This window comes from Xyrauchen texanus, chromosome 21, assembly GCF_025860055.1.
Source record: "Xyrauchen texanus isolate HMW12.3.18 chromosome 21, RBS_HiC_50CHRs, whole genome shotgun sequence".
Classification (NCBI taxonomy): domain Eukaryota; kingdom Metazoa; phylum Chordata; class Actinopteri; order Cypriniformes; family Catostomidae; genus Xyrauchen; species Xyrauchen texanus.
Window position 1 is genome coordinate 27,219,020 of NC_068296.1, and position 13,369 is coordinate 27,232,388.

Here is a 13,369-nt window from a genome sequence, read left to right on the forward strand (position 1 = left end):
AGCTGCATGGAAACTTAACCCACACTGCTCAGGATCACTTTCAGTGATCTCAGTCTTTCCCGAGCTCAGATTCTCTTACATGGGACATTCATTATTTAAAATAAAAAAGAATGAGGGAGCAAGAAAGAAGAAAAAGAAGGAACAGGGAAGACACCACTAAAAACTTCATCTGTCCGATGTCAAGAGCAGAGTTATTACAGTAGCTCACAGACCGCAATGTGAGTTACTGTAGACCCACTGAGTGAACTAGATGCAGCCTCAACCAGCCTGTGAATATTTTATGAGGTGTCCTGAAGATGGCCTGAAAAAGATGCAAATGTAATTTCTCAAAAAACTGCTTGGATCTACTCCAATGTCCGGAAGGCCAAAAGGATTAAAGTTTCACTTAAACCTGGCAGGATATTCACCTTCTATGAAGTACGACATTAACAAGTAGGGGCTATCTGCCCATGCTAACAAGCCAAACCTTGATCCACTGGTCTGTTTGCCAACCTTGTTCCTGGAGTATCCCAGCACTGCACAATTTGGATGTCTCCCTTATTTATCATTCCTGATTTAACTCATCAGCTCAGTAGAGAACCTACAAGACCTGAAATGTGTGTGTCCAATAAGGGAGACAATAAAAACATTATGTGCTGCAGTACTCCGGAAACAGGGTTGAGAATCACTGCGCTAAAAGACTTGTGAGTGTAATAAAAAAGCAGGAGGAATATATATATATATATATATATATATATATATATATATATATATATATATATATATATATTTATTTTATTTATTTATTTATTTTTTTTAACTAAAATAGAAACCCCCAGAAAGAAAAATCTCCAAAGCAATTCCAGCTTTTTTCATGCCTACCAGTGATGAAGAAATGTGTTACATTTAATTGAAGCCTAGCATTGCAGAAATTATCTTGGTTTCCCATGATTGAATTTTCTGTTATTACTGTGTTGAATGGACTTGTTTGTAATTAGAGAGCAATTGCTCAGACTTAAGGTCAGGAAAGAGGTTCTGGCATTTCACTGTGTCGTTGTAGTTGTGCATTTAAATGCTTAAAAGAATCGTTCACACAAAAATGAGAATTCTGTCATCATTTGCTCTTCGCAACTCTTATGTCCTTCCAAATATGTACACATTACTTTCTTCCATGTAACACAAATGGAGATATTTAGCAGAATGTCTGAGCTGCTCTGTTTCATACAAAGAGATTGAATGTCGTGAAGAGTGAGATTTTAAAGACAATATTTTCCTTAAATAAATCTTACTTAAAATTAAGTAAAATTTGATGGTGCTTTTTTGGAGCTTGACAGCCCCTGATCCCCATCCACATTTTTATTTGATAGAAAAGAGCAGCTCAGACATTCTGCCCAACAACTCCTTTTGTGCTTCACGGAAGAACCATGTGTTTGAAACAACATGAGGGTGAGTAAATAATAACAGAATTTTCCTTTTCGGCTCAACTATCACTAAGCACACAAACTTATCTATAAGTGCACAAAACTATTTAATGCTACATAGTTTTTGTTTTAGAAAGGACCAAAAATGATTAGGTTGTACAATATCCCTAATGAAACTTAAAGGATGATTAACCATGTGAATCTATTTATATTTGAGACAACAACATGAGAACCAGTGAATAACGATGCTATGGAGAAAATTAAACATAAAATCCCTTATCTGTTCATAGTATGTAACTAAATATATAGACTGCAGAGCTGTATGAAAAATATCCATATTGTAACTTTATCCCTATATCCTGCTGTAGGGTAATAGCATCCCTGCTGTTAACACATCTTAGCATGTTCAAGCTGGTCTTTGAACCAAGTTGGTTTTTAGCTGGTCTAGCTGATCTCTGAACCTGGCCAAGCTTATGTTCAGCTGGTATTGCTGTCAGACAGCTGCTCTCCAAGTCTTACTAGCTCACTAATGCCACACAACCCCCTTAAATATTAAACTGACAGTGTTAGATTGTTTTAAGCTGTTTCAGTGGGGATCTAACCAGCAGTTGACAGAGCTAGCATGCTACGTATAGAAAAACGCTAACTGTTGAAGCTAACTGTGCCTTGAGGTATTCGTGGTTCACCTTCAACTGTTACAGGGAGGGTCGCATACAATGCTCTGTAATGGTTTTGACCTTGTTTAATTAGAATGTGTGGGATTACTGCCCAAAAGATGGGCAATAATAGCCACTAGGGGAGGTGGATTGAGCAGACCATGAGACCAGGGTGCCCTTGACGTCCCATAGAATGCAAGTCATACCTAACAAAGAGGACCTACCCTGGGGGACTTCATGGGAACAATGGACACTGCAAGTGTTTGGACTCCAAAGAGATGGGTGTAAAATGAGGGGGCATGAGGAAAAACCATTGCAGAGATGACAGAGATGGAGGCTGTGATTGATAGAAAGAGATACAGTTCAGCATGGGTGGATAGAAGCACTGATTAGCTTTAGCGCTTGAGATATTTGCATTTCCCAGAGGTTGTGACAATAGCATGAACAGTTTCAATGTGGGTAATGCAAGGTGTTTCAAGGACGTCAGATTAATCTTATTGTCAAAACACAAGGCTATTCTCAACTGTTTGTTACTGTAGGAATGAATAATGCCCTGCAAATCTGAAACTACACCAACACTGAAACTGTGAAAAATTGCTTCAAAGTTTTTTGATTGTCCAGCCAAAGGTTGAGAATGAAGTATTCTCACTCTGTTCTCTTTTAATCAGCAAAGCTGAGCCCATCCAGTCTGTCACCGTACAGATCATCAAGAGACCCGATATAAATGATTACACAAATTTGATCAAATGTGTACTTTATATTTTTGTATTTGACCAGTTGGAGGGTTGGCTGAACAACTAGTTGACTAATCATTACTATGGAAGCCCTGAGTATATAAGTTGGTTGTGGGTTCACTTGACCCCAATCAGATGTTTTCTTAGAGGAGGTTACATTGGAAATGTCCTTGTGTTTCAAAACAGCTGGATAGAGCTCAACGTAATGCAGTGGTTATCAATTTTTTGGGTCACGCCCGGCTTTGAAACAAGAAAAACGTTCTCATTTGAAACTGGTGGGCACGCAAGAATGACCTTGTTTACATGAGCACACCTGACATTAAAGCTTTCGGCTGTCAAGAGCTGCGGTGACAGGCAAAAGTTTAAACAAGGCAGGAGAAAAGGCAGAGGAAAAGAAATTGCGCACATCGGTTCATATATGTATTTTCACAATTTTTGTTGAATGTGTAAAAGTGAATGAGATTTGAGGACGGGTCTGTCTTCCACGACCCCCTTGCAATACCTCTGTGCCCCCTCCCCCCCCACCCCCCATGGGGCATGCCCCAGACTTTGAGAACCACTGATGTAATGGAACAGAATACAGAGGTCTCGAGATGCATTTTTTTATGTTTTCAAAAATAACTATTTTGAACTTTAAATGGCATCTTATTGCTCATGGCACAAGATCCTCAAAAGAAAAGTTTGAGTTGCGATGTCTACAGGCTGTTCTGGCGGTGCTTTAAAAGTGATACATTTTCAAGATGCATCTTCTCAGAGAGAGCTTTACAGTGCAAATGGTCTCACAGCTACAGCATAGCGCACAATCAGAACACTAATTAAAGCACAGAAACCATCTTTTTCCCACCCAAAACGAACAAGAAAGAAATAATAACAAATCCAACATAGTTGGTTGTTGGTTGAATGGTTGGTCTTTATCACTGATATAAATCAGTAGTCTTAATATTAAACTCTATTTAATCCAATGGCACAAAAAGCTATAAACAAGATCATAACTCTTTGATCACTCTGGGTTGAAACATATAATTTGGTTTTGTAAAATTCCTCTTGCGCTGCTATTAATGTCTTTATAATAAGCTAGAGGACAGTGTGGAAAAACAAAAACATATACAGTATTTACAATATAAAATCAAAATATATTTCTTATGTTACACTTTGAGATCAGTGGCTCCTGAACTAGTAAACTTATTTCAACTCAGGGTTGTATAATTATTTGGTGAATTTCTGTGAACTTGGTAAAATATCCATGCTTGTCCTTTAGAATTATGAAGTGCTGTTCAAAATGTGTGGTGCAGGGACTGAAAATATCTTGACCAGAAAAATAGCATGACAGTGTGACTCATAACCTTTCTTTTTAAACACTCTTCAGGACAGGCCAATATAATTTGTTCTTACCTGAAAAAGTGTTGCTAACATACCGTATGTAAATTCGTTTTTTTGCTTAAAAGCAAGGAGAGAGAAGAGTGAAGCCATAAAGTGATTTCCCTCTCTTATAATCACACAGATGTCTTCGAACCTGGTTAGGCTCCATTTCCAAAGCCTTCCCATGAGTCTTAGCAATTTTCCAGGCTGCCGTACATTTATCCGGTCGGCCTATAACACGGATGAAAAGACAATAACATTTACTATCTAAATCAGACATAGATATATATACCCAGGGTTGGGGATTAATGGAATAAATGTAACAGGATTACATATTTAAAATACCAAATATAAGTAACTGAATTCCAAAACAGTTACAATTTAAATAATTGGTAATTAGAATACAGTTACATTCAAAAGGTATTTTGATTACTGAAGAGATTACTTTTTATTGTCATTTGCTTAATTTAATATTTAGTCCTTTCAGATGGAATATACATTTATACATATAAATGATGTGATCCAAAGTGCATTTGAACAGCGGTGAAACAATTTTTATGATGTGTTACATTCATACGAGCAGACAGAGAAGTAAGTTTAAAGTAAGTTTGGAGCAGAAGAAATAGAAATAAACCTTGTGTAAATTGTCATCTTTACGCTAAGCTAATATGCTATTTCTAGCCATTTTACATGCACGTTACCAAGCACGATCATATTTTTATATCAAGAAAATTCAGATGTTCTTTTTTTATGATCAGTTAGATCATAATTTCTTTTGTCTAGTACTGGCAGTGTTTTTATAGTCAAAACAAGTGAAAAAAATCTACCAGTGCTGAAGAAGTAATCCAAAGTATTTAAAATACATTACTGACCTTGAGTAATCTAACAGAATGTTACAAATGTATTCTGTAATCTGTAGTGGAATAAATTTCAAAAGTAATCCTCCTAACCCTGCATATTCATTATATGCCCAAAACCTAAATCAATGTTTCTTCATCTTTACATGGAGGCATATAAGGAAAAACTCTACGTGCATTATAAAATTACAGTAGTAATTGAAACATGGCTCATAATTTCCTGTGAGCAGAAAACAGCTCCACTACAACAGTGAAATGCTGCCATGTGAATTCAAATGGTCCGATTAGTGATTGTTTCATTTGAATCGTCAGTAATGAGCGAAAAAAGCTGTAATTGGATGGAGAGAAATTGATATTGATTTAAAAATGGTGTAGCAAATTCAAGCACATTGATTCAGGCTCAGATAGAGTTTGCCCTCAATCAAGCTGAGGGGTAATTGCTTGTGTGAAGGAGCCAGGGGGGTATTCAGAGTTAGGGAGGAAATTATAAAATAGGTTTATGCTAAGGAAGTCTATGAGTGCAGCCAGGGTTCAAATTTAACTTTATGACACACCTGCAAGTACAGTAGTTAAAATGTGCCGTATTTTGCAGTAGTTTAACTTGTGAAAATAGGGTTACACAAGATTAGTCTCTCAATAAAATGGCACTTATAACAAAAACTTGTTCCTTACATATTTGATTTAGTAGTTGAATGCAGGGACTATTACACATAATTTATGTGCAGCCACAATAAACTTTGTAGGGATAGACTTATGAGATTAAAGTTTTTCTTTAGTAAACAAGGTGTATCAGTATGTCATCAAATTATTTTACAGAAAAATAAGTTAATTATGGACCCTGAGTCAAGCCACTCTGATGGCAGTTACACTAGGTCACTTCATGCATTTTTACAGATCAGATATCCTATCATAGTGTAAATGCCCTACAAGACATGACAAAGTCTACTGTTCAGGGCTTATATGTGAGCTTTACTCCTCCCAGACGTTATTATACCAGCATATAGAAGTTAAGTAGCTCTGCAATCTACGTGTAAGTAAGCAATCACATGAGACAAACACTTTTTACCATATAGGTAAAATAGAGCATTCAACAGAATCTTTAGAACTTATAAAAAACTAAATGATACATAAAATGATAGCAAAAGTTGGCATATCAGACAAAACTTAATTAGGTTTCTTACCAGATGTAGATTTGTTGCCGTTTCAACCAAAAACAAATTCCTCTGCGATGACTGCCCTTTTGTTTTGTCACATGACTCACCATCACCATGGAAGTAAGCTCAATTATATTTGCATATCACCTGGGGAATATTAGATCATATTTATATCCGTTTGGGGAAGACCAAGACTAAGTGTTAATGGAATGAGCATACCTAACTGGACAGTAATACAATCAATCAAGACACATGATAAAAATTATAAAAATCTGGAGGGCTAGATGTAGCAGTCCTTTTGTCAACTGCTGTTGATGCTGCAGTTTGTCTTTGGAAGACAGAAACATCTGCAGCAGGAACTGTCAGTCTGACCTTATATGGGTAAAAAAGAACAAAAGAAAAAAAATGCAAGGAAAGCAAAAGTAATATAAAGGTATGGCTTCGATCTCCTATTTAAATCCAGTAATCTAATGTGTGACGTTGTGGAAAATAAATTAGATTTTCCATGTGGTTGAGCTGATAAGTGCTTAAGTCAACCAAGTGTAGCACAGTAACAAGAAAGATATTTCAACCTCTTGCGGTGTGCAAGACCTTCTCATTATGCTAACACATTGAATAATTTTGCCTGGGCAAACTAAAAGAGCCATTTATGACAATTTTAAACAAATAGGATCCCAGGGCCCCAGCATTCTCACAGTTTGCTCCAGTCATTGTTCATATGCATGACTGGAATAGAAGAAGTAAGGATGGAGGAATGGAGAGCATATCAAAGCTAAAAGCATAACAACAGAACAGTCAGGGGCATACACTAAACAGACCGTTTTTCACATCTTATTCACTTAGCAAACACAATCTAGCTCATCCAGGTTTGCAATGCATATTCATTTACTCTCAGCCATCCCAGATTTGTAGAACTTTCTTTCTTCTGCTGAACACAAATTGTGATTTTTAGAAGAATATTTCAGCTCTGTAGGTTCATACAATGCATGTGAATGGGTACCAAAAATGTTAAGCTTCAAAAAACATATACATGCAGCATAAACGTAATCCATAAAACTCCAGTGGTTAAATCAACTTCTCCTGAAGTGATCTGATCTGTTTTGGGTTAGAACAGACCACATTATAACTCCTTTTAAAACAATAAATCTTGATAGCAGTCTCTTTGAAAGTGTAATCAAGCTTGAAATCATGATCAAGCCAAGAGACTGCTATGGCAAGATGTACAATGAAAAAGGAGTAACAAAGTTTTGGCCACCATTCACTTTCATTGTATGGAACTACAGAGCTGAGATATTCTTCTAAAATTCTTTGTGATTTGCAGAAGAAAGAAAGTCATACACATCTGGGATGGCATGAGGGAGAGTAAAAATTATTTTAATGTTGGGTGAACTATTCCTTGAATGCCATGGAAAACAGGTGGTATTAGTGTACATTTTCTATTGATAATGACAGTAGTAATTCATCAAATGAAGATCAAATTATGGAGAAGAGCATCATAACCGGCATCTATTCAGACATGCAGTACAATTAAGGCCACTTTCAACATTTCAATAAGCAGATTCAGGTACCTAAATCACAGTGGTGAAATGATGGTGTGCAGTCCCAGAAAAGAATGCCAGACCACCATAGTCTGCTGCATACTACACAACCTTGCAGTCAGAACCAGCCTAGAGGATGGGGAACTGCACTGTGAAAGTCAACAAAGATTTCTTGGGCATTTTTGTGCTGTTGCCTGAATTTCATACTTCCTATAGTGACTTGAGTGCTAACATTAGAAAACGCAGACTGCGCAAACAAATAAACAATACTATCAGTTGGCACAATTATTGGTGAATGCCCCCTCAGTGTAGTAATTCCATTAAAGTGCTCCATATTTGTTTAGATCATCTGAGTGTGTTAACTTGAATGCAGCTGCCAAGAGAAAAACATGTGTACAAAATATGTGTGAATTCACTGATGATTGATTAACGATTAGCTGATTGGCTAAGATTTTGGTTAATAATGTCTGTCAAATGCACACACATGTAATGGCATCTGTAATGGTAACCCAAGTGAAGAACTAAAGTACAGTGTGACCCTTTGACCCCATTAGCAGGTTGTAATTAGGAACAAAATATCCTCTACCTACATACTTCAACATTCACAGCACATCACCCCTCTAAATGAATACACTGTCTCTCATCACATATGCATACAGTATATGCAGCACACTTCAAAAAAGCAAAAAGTATTACATTATATTATAATACATACTTCTTGGCATGCTGGCCTTATCAAAGAAGCTAATGTCCTGTGAAATATGACAATTGCACTGTAGTTAGACAACACACACATCATGTTGAAGGACTCTCTTCCTTTGGCCACATTTCAAGTGTTTCTCCATCTAAGGAAGTTAATAAAAACATCAATCGTGTCACAGATGACGCACAGACACACACACACAAATCTCTCCCATAACTGCATATAAACTGAAAAACACTGTGAAGGCAAAGGACAAATGTACCATAACTCATAAGTCAGGTCAGCCCACAGCTACACAGGCTATTATCAGGATTCAGGACATCTCATGTGCAGTTTTAAAGTGTAGCAGACATACTGTACCTGACTAGCTGAGACAGAGCCATCCGTCATTATATATCACACAAATCAACTCCTTCTGTTCTCTATTGCAATTTCAACATTATTCCTGTGAAAGTCATTTGAGTGAATCTTCCAAAAACATGGCCACCTAATCACTCAAATATAATATATATAAACAGTACTCTGTAAAAGTTTTAGGCAGTTGTGAGAAATAATATATTTTGTGGATGCTTTCAAAAATAATACCATGAATCATGTTTGTTTATCAATAAACTTCATACAAAGTGCAGTAACACAAAAAACCTAAACAAATTTTTGGTGTGACCACCCTTTGCATTTAAAAAAGCACTAATTGTCCTAAGTACACTTGCGCACATTTTTTTTTTAAAGGACTAGTTCACCCAAAAATACAAATTCAATCATTGTTTACTCACCCCTGTATATAACCCAATAAGACTTTCTTTCTTTTTCTTAACACAAAGGGAGAAATTGTGAAAAAATAATTGTTCTCAGTGATGTCATACAATGGCAGTTAATAGTGACCACTTCGTCAAGCTTCAAAACGACATAAAAGTATAATTCAGAAGTCTAATAAATAATTCCATGAGACTCATGATTATGAAAGCATATGATATGTAAAAAAATATTGTATATATATATATATATATATAGTAACAAAATACTGTATTGCAGTAACTAAAATCTATTGAGAATCACCATTTAGAATAAGAATAGAAAAGAAAAAACAAACTCTAAGTAAGATGTTGAAATGCATTAAAATATAAAATATATAAATGCATCACAGGCTTAATTTACTTTAATCAAAATATAATTTCTTATTTCTTATGTTTTTGGGGCAAAATTACCTTTTATTCATGTTTGTAAGTTCTGTTCTCTGGTTTTTGAGCAGCTATGTTGTGTTTCTGTTGTTAATATCGCCCCAGTTACTGTGTAACTACTGTTGCTTGCATGCAAAGATTTTTAAAGCTCATGTGCAGACTCAAGTACGCGTACAGGGTCAGAAAACATTTTTACTAAATAATACATTCGATTTCGGTTTGTTTCTCCACAAAGCTTATCGAATATACTTTTGTGTCATTTTGAAGCTTGAAGAGATGGTCAACATAATTTTTTTCAAAGCAAAAAGTTCTCCCTTTGTGTTAAGAAAAATAAAGAAAGTCATATGGGGAAATTAAAACACAGAGGTGAGAAAACAATGCCTGAAGTTTTATTTTTAGGTGAACTATCCCTTTAAGACAAAGTTTTTGTGAAACAGACTTTTACAGAGCACCTTATATACACCCAAATACAGTGTGTATATATATATATATATATATATATATATATATATATATATATATATATATATATATATATATATATATTATATATACTGAAAATATATTTATGATATTATTTCTTCTGCGGAACACAAAGATATTTTGATGGAGACATGAGGTGTTTTTGTCCAACAATTTTAAGCTACAAAAAGGACATAAAAGCAGCAAAAAGCTAATCCATACAACTTGAGTGGTTCAATCTTCTGAAGCGAAACAATAATTATTGGATGAGACACTGACAAAAATAACAAATAAATATTGACGACTGCAGTCTCTTTGGCACGATAATGATTTGAAGCTCGATTACATTTCTTTGCTCATGACATACGTGCAGACGACTGTTCACAGGAGACACTTTGTTTTTGTTGTTTCATTGACTTGTGTAATGCTGGTGTCCTGGAGAGGAAGAGACGAGAAGAAGGAGTGAATACTTTTCAATCTTTTAATAATATACGCAGGAGTGGAACAAACATTAAAGTTTAACATCATAACTTAACACAACGTGACAATACTACAAACCATTAAATGTAACACTTTAAGGACTGACAATTGAATGAACAAAATTAGAGGGTATATATATATATATATATATATATATATATATATATATATATATATATATATATATATATATACACACAAGGAGCTAAATGAGGGAATGGAATACAGGTGAGGAGCAGATGGAAGTGTTAAGGCGAGTTAACTATGGGAGATGTAGTCCAGGGGAAAACTTCAAAATAAGAGTCCAAACAAGACATGAGGGAAAAAGGCTGTGACATTACCCCCCACCCCCTTTAAGGGGCAACTCATGGTGCCCAAAAAAAGGTGAGTTGAGAGTGGGGTGATGCAGAAGGTGAGGAAGGATCCAAGGGAGACGATCAGGAGGCTTGGGGGGCGGCTTCATGTTGCCACATGCAGCCACAGGGCAGGGACTGGGCCAGGAGGTGGATCATTAGAGGATGAGTCTCTGCGGGCGGAACCGCTGGAGGAGCCATGGAAGACTCTGTGGGTGGAGCCGTGAGAGGCGGAGCCAGGGAACCGTAGAGTAGCAGGCGGCTCGAAGGGACAGGGTGGAGCCAACTTAGGTGGAGCTGGGGGATATGAGGATAGAGGTGGAGCCATAGGGAAGGTGGTCCCCGGTGAAGCCGGAGACTCAGAGAGTTGAAGCGTAGCTGGAGGATCGGAGAGGTGACTGACTGACCAAGGCGGAGCTGGAGGGACGAGGAACCCCGGAGATGCCGATTGGCTGAAGGACCAAGGTGGAGCCAAAGGGACATAGAGTTGAGGTGGGACAGAGGGAACGAAGGGCCAAGGTGGAGTCCAGGGCTCAGAGGGTCTAGGTGGAGTCGGATGAAATGAGGTTCCCCATGACCATGGTTTTGCAGGGAACGAAGGTCAAGCTGGTGATGTGGAAGGAGCCGGCTGACCAGGAGGTGGAGGAGGAAGTGCTAGCAAAGGAGGAAGGACCAGGGTACTGGATGGAACTAGGGTGTCCATAATGTTGGGCAGAGCCAGCAGAGGAGTACACTGGGTGGGCATATGGGTCGGAATGGAATAAAGATCAATAAGCTTCGTGAAAGCAGGCTCTGGGACAGAAGGGTCTACAGGTACTGGCTCTGGGACAGTCGAGGCTACAAGCACTGGCTCTGGGACAGTCGAGGCAACATGCACTGGCTCTAGGACGGTCGAGGCTACAGACATTGACTCTGGCTTGATGACCGTGGTAGGCATGGGTGATGGCTCGTTGAATGTGGCAGGCTTGGAGGGAGGAGCCGTGGAAGCCTTGGGGGCATCCACTGTGGGAGCCACCTCCACAAACTCGAGTAGCGTCCAGTGAGGACCCGCCGGAAACATTAGCTCCTTTAGTGCACTATTGAGACCAGCCCTGAAGTAAACCACAAGAGAGTGGTCTCCATAGTGCAACAAATTGGCTAGCTGGAGAAACTCACATACATGATCCTCAACTGGACGGTCCCCTTGCTCAAGGAGGAGGATTCTCACTGCCAGTAGATCCATCTTGTCAGGTCAGTCCTTCTGTAACACTATTGTCGTGGAGAGGAAGAGAGGAGACGCGGGAGTGAATACTTTTCAAACTTTTAATAATAAATGCAGGAGTGGAACAAACTCTGGAGTGGAACAAACATTAAAGCTTAACATCATAACTTAACACAACATGACAATACAACAAACCAGTAAATATAACACTTCAAGGACTGACAATTGAATGAACAAAACTAGAGGGTATCTATACACAAGGAGCTAAATGAGAGAGTGGAATACATTCGAAGATGATGAAGAGCAGATGGAAGTGATAAGGACAGTGAACAATGGGAGATGTAGTCCAGGTGAAACTTCAAAACAAGTGTCCTAGGAAGACATGAGGGAGACAGTCTGTGACAACTTGAACCCTTAATGTATCATAAGAGTACATTTCAGAACAATTCCATGGCAAAATATCAAAAGAAAAATCCTTGCTCATCAACCTCTTGCATTGTTTGTGCTGCAGGAACATTTGAATCACAAATCGTCTCCTTTCATCATTGTTCTGGAAAGTGTCTACAGTAGGTGATACAAAATGAGTGAATGCGGTAACTCAATCTTTCCTTTCCCTGTCAAGCCCCTGCATCAGGATACTCTATCGCTCACCCGAACATTCGCATCCCTGGGGTCGAGAGAGAACACCCATGATCCCTGCATTCATCGATCTGACATCCTGTACCATATAATTAATGTATGGGCTTCGAATAATGGATGGATACAGGTATCCTGTCGCCTTAATCTCTCATCCATAATCAAGTCTTGCTCGCAGTCTTAAATATTTAATTCTGGGGCCCTTCTGTAACGTATGTAAAGCCACCAAGTGCAGTGCCATCAGGTTCAGTACTGTGGGTCAGAATTTGGTAGAGCCGAACACTTTCTAAACAGTGAGATTGTTTTGATTATCTGGTCATTCACTGTCTCCTGCCTCACATCGGGAGCACAAATTTTCAGTTGTACACTTCGCTACACTGGACACACAAGCAATTTACATATCATTTAAAATGTGCAATCATGCAGTAGATGTTATATAAATAAAGTATGTTGCTGGAGCTTTGAAAATCCAAAGCACTCTGTAAATAAAAAGTAATTCAACAAGCAATATAGATCTTGTTTCATAACATGCTGACAGTGTAGGCTCATCCAGTATTTGCACAGCAGGACTGTGGTTGCAGGTCCAAGGATAGGTAGCTGAAAAAATAAAAGCATTACAAATAAATAAATGACATTATATCATGAACAAAATACAGAG

The 13,369-nt window shown here is 37.9% G+C and overlaps 2 protein-coding genes across 5 annotated transcripts in view; both read right to left on the reverse strand.

Moving 5' to 3' along the window:
• Positions 1-9,650, reverse strand: part of LOC127661389 (potassium voltage-gated channel subfamily G member 4-like) — a 64,517-nt gene extending 54,867 nt beyond the window's left edge. The window contains exon 1 of one of the 2 annotated variants that reach the window (XM_052152053.1): positions 9,607-9,650. The gene's annotated coding sequence lies outside the window, so the exon portion shown is untranslated. Of the gene's footprint in view, positions 1-4,205; positions 4,340-9,606 lie in introns of those variants that run through there. The other variant, XM_052152052.1, reaches the window with a different exon arrangement.
• A 773-nt stretch (positions 9,651-10,423) lies between these two features.
• The window catches only part of LOC127661390 (solute carrier family 66 member 2-like), an 86,349-nt gene continuing 83,403 nt past the window's right edge, over positions 10,424-13,369 (reverse strand). The window contains exon 6 of one of the 3 annotated variants that reach the window (XM_052152057.1): positions 10,424-10,476. The gene's annotated coding sequence lies outside the window, so the exon portion shown is untranslated. Of the gene's footprint in view, positions 10,477-11,995; positions 12,123-12,157; positions 13,309-13,369 lie in introns of those variants that run through there. The other 2 variants (XM_052152058.1, XM_052152056.1) reach the window with 2 other exon arrangements.